General features: G+C 35.0%; 1 protein-coding gene across 4 annotated transcripts in view; it reads left to right on the forward strand.

The window, feature by feature from the left end:
* ASH1L (ASH1 like histone lysine methyltransferase) overlaps nucleotides 1–22139 on the forward strand; it is a 254778-nt gene that overhangs the window by 104471 nt on the left and 128168 nt on the right. The window lies entirely within an intron of this gene.

The following is a 22139-nucleotide window of genomic DNA, read 5'->3' on the forward strand; positions in this document are numbered from 1 at the left end:
CATCCCCCAAAAGTAAAATATAAGCACTTTTTTTTTATACTTAGCAAAGTCTGGGGACTTGATCTGATACCCCAGTCCTCCCATACAGAACCATATAGCTATTATTTCCTAATATATTTGCTTAGTATATAGTGTAGGACTCTTAGCTCAGGGACTGATGATTACCTTTTATTTGGACCATTTTAATTTTAGAAATTGGATGCTGTTATTTCTTTCCAGTACTTTCTTTTATAACTCATTTCTTTTTCCTTTTTTTTTCTCTCCTTTACTCCTCTCATTTATTTAAAAAAAAACTTTTTTAGGAGAGTTTTTACTTACAGATATTTTGGAGTCATTTTCTTTTTCTGGGTTTGTGTCAATGATATGATAGAATTCTTTATATTTGTTCATTCTTCCTGCCTGCTTCCTGACCTGAGACTATTAGGGCCAAGCTCTGCCTGTTTATTTGTGGGAATGTCTGAACTGAGCTTTTGTCATCTTGGATTCTTCTGTAGATTTATTGACATATTGAGTGTTGTAGTTTCAGTTTCTCAGGGGTCTGTCAGTCTAGGGAACCTTTCAGTATTCCCAAATTGATGTATGTGATGTAGGACAAAGTCTGATTATTGGCCTAGTTTGAACCTTCCAAGTTCCTGAGCTGGTTTATTCTATAAATGAGTCCTAACAGACTGCTGATGGATTCAGCCCCTCTTCAGCTAGTTTTGGCTGCAAAAAGGAATGCAAAATGATTGTTAACCTCAAGGAACTTAGACTAAACAGAAAACTGTGTGTGTCTGTGTTTGTATCTGTGTCTATGTCTGTGCACACTTGTTGTCTTTCCTTTGTTTTTGAAGAGGACCATGTCATAAGGGAGGTGATGCCATGATTTGCAAGTGAATTGGATTTATGTAAGGGAGTGTGGTTCAGAGTTCCAACTTTACTTTTTCCTCCTGAGTTATCTAGGATATAGATCAGGACTACTGGAGATGGTCCTGGATGCAGTGGGAGACCTTGACCTTTTAAGCTAAGGCCTTTAACAGGTCTCAGTTTGACTGAGGCAACAGCCATTCTGTGATTAAGACTAGGTAAGAAGTGAGACAAAGAATTGACTCTTAACCTGATCAAAAAAGAAAGTCAATTTGGGAGGGAAAACTCACAGTAACTATATATACACTAAAGTGTAAGGTACCAATAGCTCAGGGAAATGTGGGTTCTTTTGTAAGTTTGGGGCAGCTGACCTGAATCTTGAAGGAAACCAGATATTTCAAGCGATGAAGTGACTGCATTGACTATTTCAGATGAATGAAATATGAAATGGATCATTCAAATGCTAAGGGGTTTTTTTTGCCTGTATTTATTCTCTTGTTTTTTTTTTTTTGTCTTATTATAGTAACTAGCTCCAAATTAAACATTGATGATATGATTTCTAATTTTTGTTCTTTTTAAAATGGACTTTAGGTTTTGTATAGGCCTTTTCGGTATCTATTGATATAATATTTTGGGCTTTATCATTTTTGTTATTGATATAGTTTATAGTTTTTCTTATATGGGCCAAACCCATATTCATGGTATAAATCCAACTTTTTTATGCTTATGTTACTTTAAATGTGTTGTATATTTGCTTACAATATAATGTTTGCTAATTATAAGTCTATCTGATCAGTTAAAAAATTTTTGATAGTTCATTTATGGTTTGTTCAATTTCTTTTACTGGTATAGGATTATTTAAATAATGATGTCTTATTTTAACTGGCTTTTATAATTGTTTAATAAATAATTCATTTAATTTAGGCTGTAAGGTTTTTTGGCATACAGTTCAGCAAAATAATTTGACTTAATTTCCTTTATTTTGTTGTAAATTGTTGTGAAATATCTTTTTTATGTTTTGATATACCTCATTTTTGTCTTTCCCATTTAAAAATTCATGTAGGCACCTTTTTTCTATTTTAAAAATTATATTTTAATAAAACCAAACTCATGGTTTTATTAATTTTTTCTTTAAACTTTATTAATTTCTTCTTTGATTTTTGAATTTTTTACCTTTGTGTTTGCTTGAAGTTTGAAAATTTGTTACTTTTCTTGTTATTTCACTTGTATTCCCAACTTACTGGTCTATTTCTGTGGAAGGGAGGAGTGATGATAAGCTTGTAATAATAAATGTTTTCAGTTAAGAACAGTTTTTAGCAAGGGGCAGCTAGGTGGCACAGTGATTAGAGCATTGGCCCAGGGGTCAGGAGGACCCAAATTCAAATCAGACCTCAGACACTTAATAATTGCCTAGCTATGTGACCTTGGGCAAGTCACTCTCAACCCCATAGCCTGAAATCAATAAAAATTTAAAAAAAACTGTTTTAGTAAAATTCCCTCAGTTTGGGTATATTGTATATTTCTTTCCCTAAATTTTCCTTGTTTTCTATGCTTTGTTCTTTGACCCATCAATTCTTTAGAATTATTTTTTTGCTATTTTAAAAAACATTTTAGCATTTTATTTGTTTTCCAATAATATACAATAGTGATATGTACCTATCATTTTTGCAAGACCCTGAATTCTACAATTCCCCCCCCACAGAAGGCTGTCTGTCAGTCTCTACATTGTTTCCATGCCATACATTGCTGTAAATTGAATGTTATAAGAGTAAACATAAGAATAAACATTTCTCCCCCACAAGAAGATGAGAAACCTCAAGAACAGAGAGAGAGAGAGAGAGAGAAAATAATTCTACTTCAGTCTATGTTCAGATTTCAATTGCTCTGTCTCTGGGGTGAGTTGCTTTCTTTATCATAAGTCCACCAGAGAAGTTGCTTCACTATTTTTCCCTCAGTTGCTATTATTAGCTATACCTCCACTCTACTTCTCCCTACTCTCATTTGTTCTGTTCTCTCTATCCTTTCATCCTGGCCCTGTCCAAAATTGTATTGAATCTGAGTACCCTCTCCCTCAATCTTCCCTCTCTTCTATCACCTATTCCCCCCTTCCCACCCCCCCATCCCCCCTCATTCCATCCTTTTCTTCTCATCCTTCTCCAGGGCAAGATAGATTTCCTCACCCTATTAAGTGTGTATGTCATTTCTTCCCTGAGCCATTTTCAATGAGAATGAAGGCTCATTCATTCCCCCTTGCCTCCCCCCATTGAAAAAACTTTTTCTTGACTTTTATGTGAAATCTCTCAGCTTCTTCTTCATCTCCTTTTCCTTCCTCCCAGTACTTTCCCCCATCACCCATTGACTCCATCCCTTTACCACATCATACCATTTTATTCCGCTTCTTCCTATGTTCTGTCTATATATGCTTCTTCTAACAGCTCTTATAAATGAGAAAGTTCATATGAGTTATCATTATCTTCTTCCTATGCAGGAATACAAACAGTTCGACACCATCAAGTTCCTCATAGTTAGTCCCTCTCTTCCACTCCCTCTGTGGTTCACCAGAATCCTGTATTTGGAGATCAGGCTTTCTGTTCAGCTCTGGTTGTCTCAGTAGGAAAGTTTGAAAGTCCATCTTCTCCCCTGAAGGAGGATGTTCACTTTTGCTGGGTAGTTGATTCTCGGTTGTAAGCCAAGATCTTTTACCTTCTGGAATATCATATTCCAATCCCTATGAGCCCTTAATGTAGATGCTGCTAGATCCTGTGTAATCCTGACTATAGAGCCACGGTAGTTGAATTATTTGTTTCTGGAAGCTTTTGGTATTTTCTCTTTGACTTGGGAGTTTTGGAATTTGGCTATAATATTCCTGGAAGTTTTTTTGGGGGGGGTCTCATTTAGGGGTGACTGGTGAATTCTCTTGATTTCTATTTTATCTTCAAGTTCTAGGATCTCAGGGCAATTTTTCTGTATTATTTCTTGAAAAATGAAGTCTAGGCTCTTCTGGTCGTGGCTTTCAGATAGTCCAATAATTTTTAAATTATTTCTTCTGGATCTGTTTTTGAGGTTGGTTGTTTTTCCAATGAAATATTTCACATTTTCTTCTAATTTCTGGCTTTTTTGACAGAGTTTTATTTCTTCCTGCTTTCTTGCAAAGTCATTAGCTTCCTTTAGTTCCATTTTGCATTTGAAGGAGTTATTTTCCTTAGAGAGCTTTTTATCTCCTTTTCCAGCTGGCCATTTCTGCTTTTTAAGTCATTCTCCTCATTTGCCTTTTGTTTTGCTTTTTCCATTAGGCCTAAACTGGTTTTTAACATTATTTTCTTCAGTATTTTTTTGTTTATCTTTCACCAAGCTTTTGATTTGGTTTTCATGATTTTTCTGCATTTCTCTCATTTTTCCTTCCAATTTTTCCTCCACCTCCCTTAATTGCTTTTCAAAGTTTTTTAAGCTCATCCATAGTCTGAACCCATTTTCTGTTTCTCTTGGAGGGTTTGGATATGGAAGCTTTGATTTTGTCATCATCTGAGTATGTGTATTTGATCTTCCATGGTACTAAAGTATTTCTGTATGGTCAGATTCTTCTTTTTCTGTTGTTTACTGATCTCCTTAGTCCAAGACTAATTTATAGCACTTCCAAGGCTTTGGGTTTTTTGGGGAGGACACCCCACTGGGACCTTTATTCCTCCAAGGTTTTATGCTCTCTAGTCTGTGCTTGATATGTAGATGACCACAGCACTACCCTCTGCCCCGGGGCTATAAGGAGAGACCCAGCTTGGTTATTTAGTATGGAATCCCAAACTGCAACCTGAGTCTGAGTGTAGAGTCCTACTCTAGGGAGAGCAGAGAAATTTCTGCAGACTTCCCTTACTGTCTCTGGGGTTGCAAGCTGATTTCTCCCGATTCTTGCTGCAAATTCTGCTGCTGGTGCTCTTCATTCCACACTCCCCCAGGTGCAGCAGAGTTCTATCCCTGCCCCTTCAAGCTGTTTCTGTGATCTCTGACCTGACCTTGGCTTGGCTGGGCTGCATGGCTTTTTTCCCAGCCCCTGGTCCTGATGAAACTCACCTTTCCTGTGGAACTTCTAAGTTATCTTGGACTGGGAAAATGTATCACTCAGTCTTTCTTTGGGTTCTGCCCCTCTAAATTTTAGCTAGAGCCATCCTTTGTTTGTTGGGGGTTGGGGAGAGCCTGAGATCCTGGGAAATGCTACCTTCACACTACCATCTTGGCTCTGCCCCCCCCCCCCCAATTTTTTTTGCTATTTTTAAGTATTTTTCCTTCAAATTCCTTTTATTGATTATAATTTTCACACATTCAAAATTATTATTTAATTGTGTCAGTCAACAAATATCTATTAAGTATCTGCTTTGTGCCAGATACTCTACTGTCTACTTTGCCTTCCCCTTTTTTCCTCCTTGATTCCTAATCATTATTCTTTAATTCTCTCTTACCTCTCTTTCCCTTTCTGATGGTGAAATTTGTTTTAATTATGATTTCTCTTTCAGCTGCCCTGTCTTTCCTAGTTTCCTACTATATTCCTGTCAAATTTAATTCACTTTGTAATGTGATCTTTGTGAAGTGAAATTTCATAGTATGTCTTATCATTCCCCCTCCCTTATAAATTCATGTTCTCTATGTGGGGGCTTCATCCCCGTGTCCTTAGTTCTTAGGCCTGCCACTCTAGTCAGTGCTTTGGCCTCCCCTCCTTCTACTTTGTTTGCCTTCCACCTGTACTGAATGAGTTTCTACTTTTTCTTCTATAGGATTTTGCTCATTTTTTGAAGATAGGCTTTTCTTTATTTTTTGCTTTTTCAGATATTTTCTAAATTCTCCTATTCTTTATATTGTGGGTGATAGTAACTCTTCTTCCCTAGTACTTGAAATATTTTTTGGGGGGGGGGGGGCACTTAAAACATTTTTTTCTTTGACTTAGAAACTCTGAATGTTGACAGTAATGTTCCTAGAAGCTTTCATTTTCAGAAGGTGATTGGTAGATTCTTCATATTTTTTATTTGCTCTTCAGTCTTTAAGAGAGCTAAGCAATAATTATCATTTCTTGATATATTGCATATAAGGATTTTTTGGTTATGGTTGTTTTAGTAATTGTTAGATTATCTCTCCCATCTTTTCAAATCTTTCTTGGGATATAAATTTTCTTTTAATCTTTTGATTTTTGTTTTAATATTCTCATTATCTCATATTTTCATTTATTTTGGTTTATTTTAGTCTAATTTTTAGAGAGTTGGGTAAGAGTTACCACTGTCATCTAAAGTATTAATTCTCCTTGTCATTAATTTTTAACCTTATTTTTCCTGTGAAATTCCATTTTTGTATATCTTATTTTTGGATATTCTGGTAGACATTGTGATTCATAAATGCTTTTTCCCTCAGTCTCCACGAATATTTAGATTTACTCTCTAATTATGAATTCAGTCCTTGGATTTCTCTGAGATTAAGGTTTTCTTCATTGTATTTTCTTCTGCTTACTCCCGTGCCTCCATTTCTGAATTGAAGGCTTTTACTTCAGTCATGTTCTATTGCTATGCTTTTGGATAGTGTGAGGATTACCTTCTTGATCTTTAGTTTGGAACTTAAGATTATTAGACTCTACATTTTCTGGGATTTGTCTAGCTTTATTTTTTTTATTTTTTTTTAGGTTTTTGCAAGGCAAATGGGTTTACGTGGCTTGCCCAAGGCCACACAGCTAGGTAATTATTAAGTGTCTGAGATTGGATTTGAACTCAGGTACTCCTAACTCCAAGGCTGGTGCTTTATCCACTACGCCACCTAGCCGTGCCTAGCTTTATTTTCTTGTGAGGTTCATTTCTAGTCTGCCTGTGGAATCTAACCCTGTCTCTTGTTCCAGGTAAAACCTTAGGCTGTCCCACTCAGAGTTCTGCTCTAGATTGGTTTGGTCTCCTACTGCTAATGAGTCCTCCACCTTCTTGCTGATGTTCTGACTCTTGTCTTTTGTTATTATGTTTACCACACTCTGGGCTGTGCTTTGGTTTCTCCTCCTGCTATTCAATTAGTCTACTTTATACTTTGCCTTCCATCTTCTCTGATTTAAGACTATTACGTGAAATAGCAGAATCTCTGTGTCTATTTGTGCATCTTGGACCAAATGGAGGAATTTGTAGCTGATTTATTTATTCATCTTTTTTCTTCTTTCCTTCCTTCCTTCTGATTCATTCCTAGAGCTTTTCTATCATATTTTTGTGGAAATTTGAGTTTCCCCTGATCCTGACATATGACAGTATTCTCATAATTCTTTATAACCAGTATGATATCACAGAGCTGCAACATGGTACATTATGTGTAAGGAACAGGAAGTAGGGCAGTGTAATTAGAAGCTAGAGTGTCTGGAATATAGTAAGTTATAAGAAATTTTTTTACTATAGGAATGGACCCAGTTTACAAAGTTTTAGATAGTTGTCTATACATACCCAACATTTAAGTTTGATTCCAAAAGTTAAAGGGAAACCTTGGGGAAGAGGGTGCCAAGTCAAATATGACCTTAAAAAAAATCACTTGGGCATTTCTGTGAAGGATATAGTGTAGTAGAGAGACTTGAGGCCTTGAACCCAATTAAGGGCCTTTTGGAATAGCCAAGTGAGAGTAGAATGGGACCTAACTAGAGTGGTCACTGTTGTCATTGCAGAGAAATGCCATATATGACAGAGAGGGTGGTATAGGATAATAACTGAAAAAAGAGTTTCAAGCTATATGATTTATTAGCAAAACAGATATAATAAATGGATCAGTGGATTCCCTGGTCAGTCTAAAGATCCTAAATAGAATGAGGCATATTTTTATTTATTAAAAATAATCAAATGAGACCACTTAATTAAAAGAACTCTATCAGGATTCAAAATTATGTAATCTCATTTCTAATTGGAGGAAAAATTAAAGACTTTCTAAGTTGAGAGGGGGAGAGCAAATAGATACAAAACCCTGAAATCAGAAAAAGGAATATAGAAACAAAGTTCTCGTTTTGGTACTGGTTTTCGGATAAGATATATGGGTTTCTTGAGATGTATAATTATGAGGAAACTTCTTGCCACAATCTGTAAATCTGACTCAGTTTCTGATCAGCATAACCTGACTCCTTAGTCAACAATGTCTAAGCAGCAGGTAGAAATCCTGTTTCCCAACCAGACGGAGCTAATTTCAAACAATGCAGTTTTCTCACAATTCCTATAATTGAATAAAATTTTCTTACAAAAGAAAAATTGTACTCGATCCCTTATTGAATAATAGAAAGGGAACTGAACTACTTCCTGAATTGAGTTACAAGATGGAGAGTCATTGTGGTTCATTCTAGTTACACAGAAGAAAATGATACATATGTGGGGTGACAGAAGTTGAAGACAAAGCTGGGTGACAGTAGTACCCTCAGTAGTAAGAGGGAGGCAGAAGCCTTGAGATTGGTGAAGTAGTAGGAGCAAACTAAAAGAATTCTGTTATCAAAAGCTATAATCGTGACAGAGATGCTCAAGACATAAACCTAGAAGAAAAAAACATCTATATATAAAATTCTCTTCCCATCTCCATCCCCAAATAAACCACATCTTGGGCTCAGATTAAACTAGAATTTTTGGAAGAGATTACACAGTAGTTTAAAAAAGAATCAATTCTTAGAAATAAAATGAAAGAAATAAAAGCTGAGAAAGAAAGAATTAGATTTAACAGGTTGGCCTAAGAAGTATAAAATTTTACTCAAATAGTATGTTCCTTGAAAATTAAAATGGACAAATAGATGCCCATAATTCTATCAACAAAAGAATGAGATATTAAAACAAAGGATAAAACGACTAAAAAATTTGTTGTTGTTTTTCAGTTGTCAGACTTTAAGTATCTCTATTGAGGTTTTCTTAGCAAAGATACAGGAATGCTTTGCCATTTCCTTCTTCAGCTCATTTTATAGATGATGAGGGAAACAGACTCATAAAGTTAGGAAGTGTATAAGGTGGGGTTTGAACTCAGAAAGTTGAGTCTTCTGACTCTCCATTGCCCCTCAGTGGTGGTTGTTTAGTCCTGTAAGACTTTTCATGACTCCCATGTACCATGCTGATAAATGTATTTTTTTTTAACTCTTAGTTCTTCCTGACTCTAAAATCTCATGTTTTTATTCAGAGCCATCTAGCTTTACTCCTTCCCAAAACAAACAAACCAAAACCAACTGATTTTGGAAATAATAGCAAGGAGGGAAATTTTTTTTTTTTAAGAATCATTGGGGGTGGCTAGGTGGTGTAGTGGATAAAGCACCCACCTTGAAGTCAGGAGTACCTGGGTTCAAATCCGGTCTCAGACACTTAATAATTACCTAGCTGTGTGGCCTTGGGCAAGCCACTTAACCCCATTTGCCTTGCAAAAAAAAAACCCTTAAAAAAAAAGAGAATCATTGGACTATCTGAATAATATGACCAAAAAAAGAAAGCCTAGATGTATTTCTATAAGTTTTTTTCAAAAGCTGTCCAGATCTGTTTCTGCAAGAATGCAAAGTAGAAATAAAAAGAATCTACCTGTCATCTCCTGAAAAAAAACCCAAAATGAAAATTAGGAAATTACAGTCAGAATCCAAGATTCCATGTGAAAAAGTAAAATTTAAAAAAAAACAGTCCTAAAGTAGCCAGGAAGAATTCTAATACCAGAGTCACAGTAAGAAGTAGGAAAATAAAGTGCCAGTTCAAGAATCAGGAGATTCCAAGCTTAAATTTGGCCTCTATTACTTGTCATACTTGCTTAAGTTTCCTTACCTGTACAAAGGGGATTAATAATAGCACCACCAACTTTCCAGAGTTGTTGTGAAGATCAAATAAGATAGTAATTATAAAGTACTTAGCACAGTGCCTGGCACATATAAATGTTATTGTTTAAGTTGGGTAATTTATGTTTCTATTTGATTTCGATACCATTCAATAGAAGGCTTTGAAGCATTTTTGAGTTCAAACACAGGGGTTAAGATAAGCTTAAAAATATAAAAATATGTTCTCTTTGCATTCTGTTACCATTAGGGGTTGAAGATGGAATTGAATTGTACAGAGGACCTTGAAAGTGGTTCTGTTATGTCTTGGTAAAATCAGAAAGATCTTAAAAGGAAAATAGAAAGAAAGAGGAAAAAGAATACTGAGGTGAATGGTTTCCCATTGGAAAGTTGGAGAAAGGAAAGTTATAGGGGAAGCTATTTCAGAATTAGTATGCAAGCAGCAGTCTATACAAACAAGGAAGTAAGGTGTGTATCACTCTCATCTCAGTTGCTCAAAAGATGGAAGAAAATACACACAAACAGAAATATACTTCATTTAAGAGGGGAATAAGAGAGAAAGGGAAGAGAAAGGTTAATTAGAGAGAGGGTAGCTTAAGGGAGGGATTAAAAATTTCTCGCAGGTGAAACTTTTGCTGAGACTTTAAGGAAATCAAGAGGTAGAAATAAGGAAAGAATTAGTTCCAGGCATGGGGGGGGGGTGGTGGATAATTAATCAAAATCTTTATAGAGCTGGAGATTGAGTGTCTTATGAGAGAAGTGGGGTGAAGGCTAAAGTGGATGCTAAATACAGGTTTTCATCATTAGATAATATTTATGAAGCATCCTTATCTTCTTAGAGCTATGCTAGGCACTGTTTTTAAATGTTGTAAGAACTCAAAATTGGTGTTTGTTGAGCCTAAAGATCTATGACTAAGAAGCACATACCTAATCTGGATAGCAGCCTGGTTTGATGAAGGGGGGTGGGTCTGAGAAGAGAGAGGAGACATTTTGTAATAACTTGTGATAAAGTCAATCAGGATTGCTTAACTGTTGAGAAGTTCAAAAAATAAGTTAGCATAAATTTATTGTATATGCAGTCAATGAAACTATATTCTCCCCTGGAACATTTAATTACAGATGAATAAAAGCAGGGCACATTGTGAGTCTAAGCTAGAGTTTGAATTTGATGAGATATAAGATTGGCAATATTAAAAGAGGACAAGGAAGGCATTGAAAGAGGAGCTCATAGTTATTGACCTTGTCAACCGTAGGATTGAAATTATTTTGATCAGAACTGAATATAACTAGGTGCTATATACTACAATTATAGGAAGGGATGCGTAGAACTAGGATAGATTAAAAAGAATAGGTTAAGGACTGTTGAGATAGAGGGAGAGTCAAGGTTGAAGAGTTCTGGTCACAGGAATTTCTGAATTATGGATAGCAGAGGCGGAACAATTTTGGGTGATGGTCAGATTGATTCCTATATATTGAAGAAGAAGAATGAAGGTGAAGGTAAAATGGGGGTTTTTGGTATAATAGAAAGAGTCCTAATCTAGGAGTCTTAGGAACTTAGTTCAAAACTTTGCTGTTGAGGTGGCTAGGTGGCGCAGTGGATAGAGCACCAGCCCTGAAGTCAGGAGTACCTGAGTTCAAATCTGGCCTCAGACATTTAATAATTACTTAGCTGTGTGGCCTTGGGCAAGCCACTTAACCCCATTAGCCTTGTGAAAAATTAAAGAACAAAACCTTGCTGTTGCTACACATGTTACCCTTAGGAGAATCACTTTATCTCTCTGGTTCTCAGTTTTTTTTTAAATATAAGACAATGAGGTTGGAAAATTTCATTTCATCATCATGTCTGTGATCTCATAAACTAAAAGACCAGGATATTGGAGGGAAAATATGTCAGAAAGCATTTATTAAGCATCTACTATGTGCCAGGCAGTGGGGATTTAAAGAAAGTCAATATACAACCCTTGCCATCAAGGTACTCAAAATCTAAAGGAGGAAACATCATGTCAACAACTATGTACAAACAAAACTATATACAGGAATAAGAAATAATCAATAAAGGGAAGGCACTCAAAGAGGGGCTGGCACAGGTTTCCTATAGAAGATAAGATATTGACTTAGACTTATTGAAGTCAGGAAAGCAGGCATTCCAGGTATAGGGGGCAATCAGAGAAAATACTCAGATGGAGTATCTTGAGAAGCACAGCCCAGAGACCAGATTGAAGAGTATCTTGCAATGTGTCAGGTATACGAAGCCTGGAAAGATAAGAAGGGTTTTGATCAGAGGATTTTTTATTTTAACTTAGAGGTGATAGGAAGACCTTGGAGTTCCTTGAGTATTGGAGTAATAAGATAGGACCAACACTTTAGGAAGGTCACTTTAATGACTGAGTGGAGAATGGATTAGAGTGGGGACAGACTTATGGCAAGTCAGCAAACCAGCAGGCACTTAAGTACTCCAGGCAGAGGTGTGCACCGTAATGGTGGCAATATCAGAGGAAAGAAGGGAGCACATTCACAAGGTGCTGCATAGATAAAATTGACAGTCCTTAGCATCACTTTGAATATAGAGACCAGGGTAAGAGATAATGAGGAGTTGAAGATGATAAACTGGGAATTTGATGGTGCCCTCAATAGTAACAGAGCAGTTAGGAGGTAGAAATGGTTTAGGAGTACAGATAATGAGTTCAGTTTTAGACATTTTGAGTTTAAGATGTCTACTGGACATAAAATTGGAGATGTCTGAAAAGCAGTTAGAAATGCAAGATTGGAGGTCAGTAGAGTCATTAGAGATAGGCAGATTAGATAATTATCAGCATATTGATTATCTATGGAAACTGATGAGATTGCTGAATATAGAAAGAAGAGAGTCCAGAAAAGAACCTCCAGGGATGCCTTATTATAAAGAAAAGAGGATCTAAGAGATAGAGGTAATTGACAGTATAATTGGTTACTGAGAGGTCAAGAAAGATATGGATTAAGAAAAGGCCATTGGATTTAGCAACTAAAAAATCACCTTTTTTGGAGAGAGCAGTTTTGGTTGAATGAGGTTGGAAACAATATTATTGAAAGTTAATGAGAACAAAAGGAGAGGAAGTAGAAGCACCTAATTTGTAAATGATCTTCTCATGTACCTTGGCCACATGGGTGCAATTGTAGGGATGGAAGGATCAAGTAGATCTAATTTTTTTTTGGTTTTTTTTTTCCAGGATGCGGGGGAGACATGAATATTGTAGACTTTAAGGAAATACTATAACAGATAGGGAGCAATTGAAGATAAGAGGGGACAGATAGTCTGTTGGTAAAGATGGTATGAAATGGAATCACTTAGCTAGAGTAATTACCTTGACTAGGAAAAGATCTACCTCATTTACATGAGATGGTTTGAAGGAAGAGATAGTGGCAAAAAGTATCTGAGTGATAGAAGGGAAAAGTGAGCCCTTAGAAATGGCCACTTTTTTTTCCAGTAAAATAGGAGTTTTTCTGCTAAGTTTCTCTGCTAAGAGGGTACAGAGAGAAGGAGCATGGGAGTTTTAGGAATGGAATGAAAAAGTTTGAAAGAACTGTTATGGAGAATGGGATGGTGAATTAGTAAGGGAAAAGTGTATAAGGGTTGCCTAGCAGTAGTAAGAACCTACTTGAAATTGTATTACTTAAATATTGTGATTTTCTCCACCTGAGTTTAACTTCACATGGAGGAGCCAAGGAGACAAAATAGTGGAAGTGATCCAAGGCTTGACAGAACACACAATTGACAATAGAATATGGGATCTAGATAGTCACAAAGACAGTGCAGAGTTCAGCTGGTTCACCAGTGGGTTGAGATGGGGAAAGGAGAAAGGGGCTACTTCAAGAGTTAAAAAGCAAATTACAAATTGAACATATTCCATGTACAGTTTTTTTAAAACTTCTCTTATGTTTTTCTTTCTCCTTAGTTCTAATTCTTCTTTCTCAAAATGACTAATATTGTAAATATGTTAACACAAATGTACATGAACAACTTTTACTAGACACATTGCCACCATGGGGATGGAGGAGGAGGGAAGGGAAAGTGGTAGAAAAAAGTGGAACTCATAAATTTGAAAATGAATGAATGTTGAAAAACTACCATGCATATGTAATTGGAAAAATAAAATTTCTATTAAAAAAAGAATTAAAGCAGCTATTATTACAACTCTAACAAGATAGATTTATATTGCACCATAAACTTAAGCAATGAATAATGATTTGTTGATTCAACCCAATGTGATATGATAATCAAGTTTAGAAGTTCTTAGCCTAGGTATAGATGATTTGCTCTTGTCTGATATAACATTCTACAAATCATGCAATGAAACGGAAGAATGTTAGACCTTAGAGTTCTTAAGGTTTTTGTGTCATGGATGTAAGGTCAGGGTAGGTGATACAAAAGAGAAATCTGAAAAAGCCTTCCTTTTTTCACTCATTTTATAGTTTAGTTGAATGTCTATCATTGTCCCTATTTTATATACATTTCTGAAAATTTACCTTACTCACAAAAGAGTAACAATTCATTTTAGTATTCCAAGTCTTTCTGAATGTCATTAAGGTCATTTAGAAATTTTAGCAAAAGAATAAAGTTGTCTTAACTGAATTCTGAACTACTGATTTTAGCAGTGAATTGTGAAAAAACAGTCCAGGGAGCCTTACTAAGTAATAATTCTCCCTAAATTCATTTACTGTATTACTATTCATTTTTCATTTTCCTTTTTATTGTTACACTTGACTGGAAATGAATGTTATGTCATTATCTTTAAAAACAAATGGAACCGGGGGCGGCTGGTTGGCGAGGTAGACAGAGCACCTGCCCTGGAGTCAGGAGTACCTGAGTTCAAATCCGGCCTCAGACACTTAAAATTACCTAGCTGTGTAGCCTTGGGCAAGTCACTTAACCCCATTGCCTTGCAAAAACCAAAAATAAAAAAATGTAACCAGTCAGTTCTGTGGCATTACAAGATATTTTGGTTAATTTATTTTAATTAAGTTCAAAGAACAGGGTAAATAATTTTTTGAGCACTTTCTGCCTTTGTTTACAGGTTTACTTCTTTAGAATTACAAGTTCTCTGAGGCGCAGAGGATGTTTCTTTTTTGGTACTTATGTCTCTAGCATCTATTTCTTGTAATAGTCATTTATTTAATGGTTGTTGATTGGCACCAGTATTTAGAGTAATTTTGTTTTAATTATTTTCAGTTATTATAGTAGAGAGAATATAATTATTTTGCTATCATAATTTGGATTATTTTACAATATCTTTGTTAAGTCAGGTTTCTAGATTTTCTATAAAAGATCCTTGATAGTGGGCAAAATGTTCTAATAATGCAGATATTCGTTGAAGGTTGAATTTGTTTGGTATATACCCAGTTCTCTAAAAGAAATTGACCCAAAATCTTCATTAAATCAGTTTTCTTAACTGTTAGCACTTAAGAGTCAAATGAAGGCTTGACCTTTGAAGATATAAATGAATGTATATATTCCCTGGATTCACTTTTTTTGGACTAGCCGCAGTACTTCATTTGCAATAAAGTATTGATTGCATTTGGTAAGATTTAATTGATCCACAGAGTACACTCTTCTGTTTCATGGGATCATTGATTTTTGGTTTTGTTTTTTTTATTCAGTATCATTTTTTTTCAGTTCAAGATTCTCTCTTTTGCCATTTCCTTCCGCCATCTATTAAGAAAGCAAGAAATTGAAAACCTATTATAAATCTGAAGGCATGCAAAACAATTTTCCTCATTAGTGGAGGTATGCAGGGCAGGGGAAAACAGGAAAAGAACCAAAAAATGTTTCAGTCTGCACTCTGAAGCCATCAGCCCTTTGTTGAAAGGTGGCTAGCATTTTTTGTTATGAGTCCTTTGGAATTACAATGGGTCACTGTTTTGATCAGTTTTGGTTTTTCACAGTTGACTACTGTTACACTATTTCTTTGTAAATTGTTCTTCTGGTTCTGGGCACTTTGCACCAGTTCTTACATGTCTTTCCAGGTTTTCTGAAACCATTTCTTTTATCATTTCTTTTTAAAAAATTTTTTTTATTTATTTAAGGCAATAGAGTTAAGTGACTTGCCCAAGGTCACACAGCAAGGTAATTATTAAATATTTGAGGTCAGATTTGAACTCAGGTCCCCCTGACTCCAGGGCACAATCCACCGTGTTGTCTAGTTGCCCCTTCTTTCATCATTTCTTACAACAGAGTAGTTAGTACTTTATTGTATTCATATGCCATATCTTGCTCAACCATTCCTCAATTGATGAACATTTCCTCAGTTTATAATTCTTTGACATTACAAAAAGATCTGCTATAAACATTTTTGTGCATATGGGTCTTTTCTTTTTCTTTGATTTTATTTGTGGACACCATATATTTATAACTGAAAGAAAAATTAGAGGTAGTGCGCTCCAGTCTCCTTGTTTTCTAGATGAGGAAATTTGAATTTCAGAAAAGTTGTACCAGTGTCTCATAAGTTGTTAGAATTTGAACTCAAGTCTTCTAACTACAACTATATGGCTTTTCTCCTTTATCACACTTCTTTAGGGTTGAGTATTTCTGGTAAAAGCTAATCAGGGGGTGGCTAGGTGGCACAGTGGATAGAGCACCAGCCCTGGAGTAAGGAGCACCTGAGTTCAAATGTGGCTTCAGACACTTAATAATTACCTGGCTTTGGGCAAGCCACTTAACCCCATTGCCTTGCAAAAAAAAGCTAATCAGAAAAATTTAATACTATAGAACAAAATGATGATTTTAAAATGCTCCCATAGGAATGGCTAATTAATAGTGGATTTACTTTTTTTTTCTTAGTTTTTTGCAAGGCAAATGGGGTTAAGTGGCTTGCCCAAGACCACATAGCTAGGTATCCAGCCTGAAACACTTAATATTTACCTAGCTGTGTGACTTTGAACAAATCACTTAACCCCATTACTTTTTAGGAAGTAGTATTGTCTAAACTAAGGTACCCAAAATACACTCCAATAACTACAGAAACATATATGATAATTATAATACAATAAAACAGTAAATCCAGGAACAGCTAGGTGGTGCAGTGGATAAAGCACCGGCCCTGGAGTCAGGAGCACCTGGGTTCAAATCCAGCCTCAGACACTTAATAATTACTAGGACTGGTGCTCTATCCACTACAGCTAGTTGACCCAATTGTAAGCCGTGTATTTTCCCCCTTTCTTTTACATTTGAAAGGATGCTTTATCCCATGTTTTAATATTGACAAACTAAAACTTTAGATTTGAAGAGATTACAGCATATATCAAATAATTCGTGATCTGGAAAACTGACAAAGCAGGATATTTCCATTTCAGGGAACCCCATAGTAGATCGTTTTATAAAATTAAAAATTCTCATAATGTATTGATTTTATAAATTCTTAAAGCAATAATCTATAATGAAATTTAGTAGGATTAAAGGAAGTGAATTTTTGTTTGTTTTTGTGAGATAGACTTGCCCAAAGTAATCCCATTATGTAAGTGTTTGGTGTCTGAGGCCAGATTTGAGCTCCAGAGCCTCCTGACTCTGGGTCCAGTGTTCATCCACTGTGCCTCCTAGCTACCACTAGGAAGTGAATTTTTGAAAATGGTCATTGAATAATTCATTGATACTCAATAGATTCACTTATCACTAAATATAATAACCTCAGTAAATCTCAGCTGAGCCCCTAATGCCAAGAAACAGTCTTTCTTCTATACCTTTCCACAACTTCTATTCAAACCCCCTGGGCCACTCTCTCTCTCAACTGCAAATCTTGCCTCATGTTTGAAATTATTATGAGCTCTTTCTTTTTCCCCTCATCCTCATTTCATATCAATCAAACCTTTTTGTCTGTATCTCCTCTTTCATCTTATCTCTCATAATGAAGTGACTCCTCTCTTTGCCAAAATAAACCCTTCTCCCTAAATAAATGATTCTGTTCCATACTTCTTCTATCTCTTCAGATAAAGTTCTTGGGCAAGGACTTTTGCTCTTTTTTTAAAAATGCCAAGCATTAGTCTTGAGTGACTAAGTATTTGAGTAGTTTTGCAGAACAACACTTGTAAAAGAGGAGAATTTGGGCATGAAATACTGAAAATCAGACTGTTAAATCTTGCTTTATTAGTTTTTTTATTAGATTTTATTTGAGTTTTACAATTTTCCCCCAATCTTACTTCCCTCCCCCCACACCCTACAGAAAGCAATTTGTCAGTCTTTACTTTGTTTCCATGTTGTACATTATCCAAATTGAGTGTGTTGAGAGAGAAATCATATCCTTAAGGAAGGAAAAAAAGTATGAGATAACAAGATCAGACAATAAGATACCTATTTTTTTTTCTAAGTTAAAAGGAATAGTCCTTGAACTTTGTTCAAACTCCACAGTTCTTTATCTGGATACAAATGGTATTCTCCATTGCAGACAGCCCAGAATTGTCCCTGATTGTTGCACTGATGGAATGAGCAAGTCCATCAATACAGTGTTTTTCTGATTCTGCTCATCTCACTCAGCATCAGTTCATGCAAATCTTTCCAGGCTTCCCTGAATTCCCATCCCTCTTGGTTTCTAACAGAATAATAGTATTCCATGACATACATGTACCACAGTTTGCTAAGCCATTCCCCAGTTGAAGGACATTTACTTGATTTCCAATTCTTCTTCCACCACAAACAGGGCTGCTATGAATACTTTTGTACAAGTGATGATTTACCCTTTTTCATCATGTCTTCAGGGTATAGATCCAGTAGTGGTATTGCTGGATCAAAGGGTATGCACATTTTTATTGCCCTTTAGGCATAGTACCAAATTCCTCTCCAGAAAGGTTGGATGAGTTCACAGCTCCACCAACATTGTAATAGTGTCCCAGATTTCCCACAACCCTTCCAACAATGATCGTTATCCTTTCTGGTCATATTGACCAGTCTGAGAAGTGTGGGGTGGTGATACCTCAGAGATGCTTTAATTTGCATTTCTCTATTAATTAATGATTTGGAGCAATTTTTCATGTTGACTGTGGATTGCTTTGATCTCCTCATCTGTAAATTATCTTTGCATATCCTTTGACCATTTGTCAACTGGGGAATGGCTGGGTTTTTTTTTTTAAATATGACTCAGTTCTCTGTGTATTTTAGAAATGAGTCCTTTGTCAGAATCATTAGTTGTAAAGATTGTTTCCCAGTTTACTACATTTCTTTTGATCTTGGTTACAGTGGTTTTATCTGTGCAACAGCTTTTTAATTTAATGTAATCGAAATCATCTAGTTTGTTTTTGGTGATGTTTCATCTCTTCCTTAGTCGTAAACTGCTCCCCTTTCCATAGATCTGACAGGTAAACTAGTCCTTGATCTTCTAATTTGCTTATAGTATTGTTTTTATGTCTAAATCTTGTATTCATTTCGATCTTATCTTGTTAAAGGGTATGAGGTGTTGGTCTAATCTAGGTTTCTTCCATACTAACTTCCAATTTTCCCAGCTTTTTTTATCCCTATAGCTGGACTCTTTGGGTTTATCAAACAGCAGATTACTATAATCAGTCCCTGCTGTTGCACCTAGTCTATTCCACTGGTCCACCACTCTATTCCTTAGCCAATACCAGACAGTTTTGATGACTGATGCTTTATAATATAATTTTAGATCAGGTAGGGCTAAGCCACCTTCTTTTGCACTTTTTTTCATTAAATCCCTGGAAATTCTTGACTTTTTATTTCTCCATATCAATTTACTTACAACTTTTTCCTAACTTATTAAAGTAATTTTTTGGAATCTTGATTGGTAGGGCACTAAACAGGTAGTTTAGCTTTAGTAGAATTGTCATTTTTTTATTATGTTATCTCTACGTATCTATGAGCAGTTGATATTTGCCCAGTTATTTAAATCTGATTTAATTGTTTTCAAAAAGTTTCTGAGTCTGTCTTGGAAAAATAGACTCCCAGGTATTTTATATTGTCTGAGGTTACTTTGAATGGGATTTCTCTTTCTAGCTCTTCCTGCTGTATCTTGCTAGACATATATAGAAAAGTTGAGGATTTATGAGGGTTTATTTTATTTCCTGTAACTGCTAAAATTACTAATTGTTTCCAGTAGTTTTTTGGATGATTTCTTGGAATTCTCTAGTTATACCATCATGTCATCTGCAAAGAGTGAGAGTTTTGTCTCTTCCTTCCCAATTCTAATTCCTTCCATTTCTTTTTCTTCTCTAATTGCTGTAGCTAACATTTCTAAAACAATATTGAATAGTAGTGGTGATAATGGGCACTCTTGTTCCACCCCTGATCTTATTGGGAATGCCTTTAGCCTCTCCCCATTGAATATAATGCTTGTTGATAGTTTCAGATAGATACTGCTAATTATTCTAAGGAACAATCCACTTATTCCTGCTCTCTCTCTAGTGTTTTTGGTAGGAATGGTTGTTGTATTTTGTCAAAAGCTTTTTCAGCATCTATTGATATGATCATATAATTTCTGATAGGTTTGTTGTTGATATAATTGAGTATACCAACAGTTTTCTTAATATTGAACCAGCCCTGCATTCCTGGGATAAATCCTACTTGATCATAATGTATTATCCCAGTGATAACTTGTAATTGTTTTGCTAAGATTTTCTTTAAGAGTTATACATCTATATTCATCAGGGAGATAGGTCTATAATTTTCTTTCTCTGTTTTAACTCTTCCTGGTTTAGGTATTAGCACCATATTGGTTTCATAGAAAGAGTTAGGCAGAGTTCCATCTTCCCCTATTTTTCCAAAAAGTTTATATAGAATTGGAACTAATTGTTCCTTAAATGTTTGGTAGAATTTACTTGTGAATCCATCATGCCCTGGAGATTTTTTCTTAGGGAGTTCAATGATTGCTTGTTGAATTTCTTTTTCTGAGATAGGGTTGTTTAGGTATTTAATCTCTTCATTTAACCTGGGCAACTTATATTTTTGTAAATATTCATCCAATTCACTTAGATTATCAAATTTATTGGCATAGAGTTGGGCAAAATAATTTTGAATTATTTAATTTCCTCATTGGTAGTGAGTTCACTTTTTTCATTTATGGTAACTAGCAATTTGGTTTTCTTCTTTCTTTTTTTTAATCAAATTGACCAGACGTTTATCAATTTTATTGTTTTTTTCCATAAAACCAACTTTTGGTTTTTTGCTTATTTTACCAATTTTTTTCCCTTTATTTTTTTTTTATTATAGGGAATGGTTCTCTTGGACAGGAATGAGAGAGAGAAACAATGGAAATAGAAAAATAGAAAAAAAGATATCTTTAATTGTTTATACACACTTTTTTTTTAAAAAAATGGGTGCAATAATATTGTATTAAAGAATAGATTCTGTCCATATAGCATGTAGTTCCCAGTCAAGGAATAGTATCCAGACAGTGATAAGATTAACATGCGTGTGATAGGTCTCTGTTATTTTGAGATATTGCTTATATTGTTAGGATAATTGATGTTGTGGTTGTTAAACTATTTTTTCCTCTGTTTTTTTCTTAAAATTCTTTTGTCAGTAGTGGAGGCAAGATGGATCTATGTGAAAATTGAAGGTCACTTGAATTTTTAAAAAAGACAAACTTTTAAAAGAACAACTTCATACTTTAATTTCAATCTCTTTAAATCATGACTTGTATAATTTGATTAAATTCTCTGTAGAAGTAAAATTTCTTTATTCATGTAATAGCAGGAACCCTTAAGAATGGCCTTTGGAACTGAAGTTCATGATTATTAAAGTAGTTTATTATCCCCAAATGAATAATGAGGTATCCATTGGAGATATGGCTAAACAACTTTCTAAAAGGCCACCTTTGCTATTTAAATATTTGTGAGTCTTATTTTGAGCTGAGTCTAAAAACTAAATGGCGATGTATTAGATAACAATTCTAAGAACACATGCTTTCTCAGGTATGTACTTTGAATCATTCTGAGAGGTGGTACTGTCTTTCTCCAAAAGGTTGTGAGCATCAATCACATTGGAGTTCCCAGATTATGAGAAATGGATAATTTTAGTTTCTCCTTTTAATTAACTACTTTTTTGAGAAATATTATGAATTTCTAGCAGAAACTAAATTATTATATATAATTTAGTAAAAATTATAATCAAAATGCTAAAAACAAATTTCAAAGCCAAATGTAAGTGATTTTGGACTGTCACTGTTTACTCTTTCCTTCTCCTCTTTCCATATCCTGCAATTACTAGATTCTGTATTCAGGTCAACAATTATTTGGAAAAAATAACTCAAGACAATTGGAGGAATCCTTTCTAAAAACATGAACATTAAGCTTTACTTTAATGAAAAAGAATATGGTATGGGGAGAATTGCCCTTAGATTATTTTAAAAAGTTTTTAATATGTTTATCCATATATATAATTTGTGATTGGATGTGTTTTAAATTCAATGAAGAGATGAGAATAATTGTTATTCATTTAATTGGGGGTGTGGTAGGTTATGTGGTTGATAAAAAGAAAGACCATAGCAGTAGTATTCTTTTGTACAATTTTTTTAAGGTTTTTGCAAGGGAATGGGGTTAAGTGACTTACCCA

Source organism: Macrotis lagotis, chromosome 2 (genome assembly GCF_037893015.1).
Source record: "Macrotis lagotis isolate mMagLag1 chromosome 2, bilby.v1.9.chrom.fasta, whole genome shotgun sequence".
Lineage (NCBI taxonomy): Eukaryota > Metazoa > Chordata > Mammalia > Peramelemorphia > Peramelidae > Macrotis > Macrotis lagotis.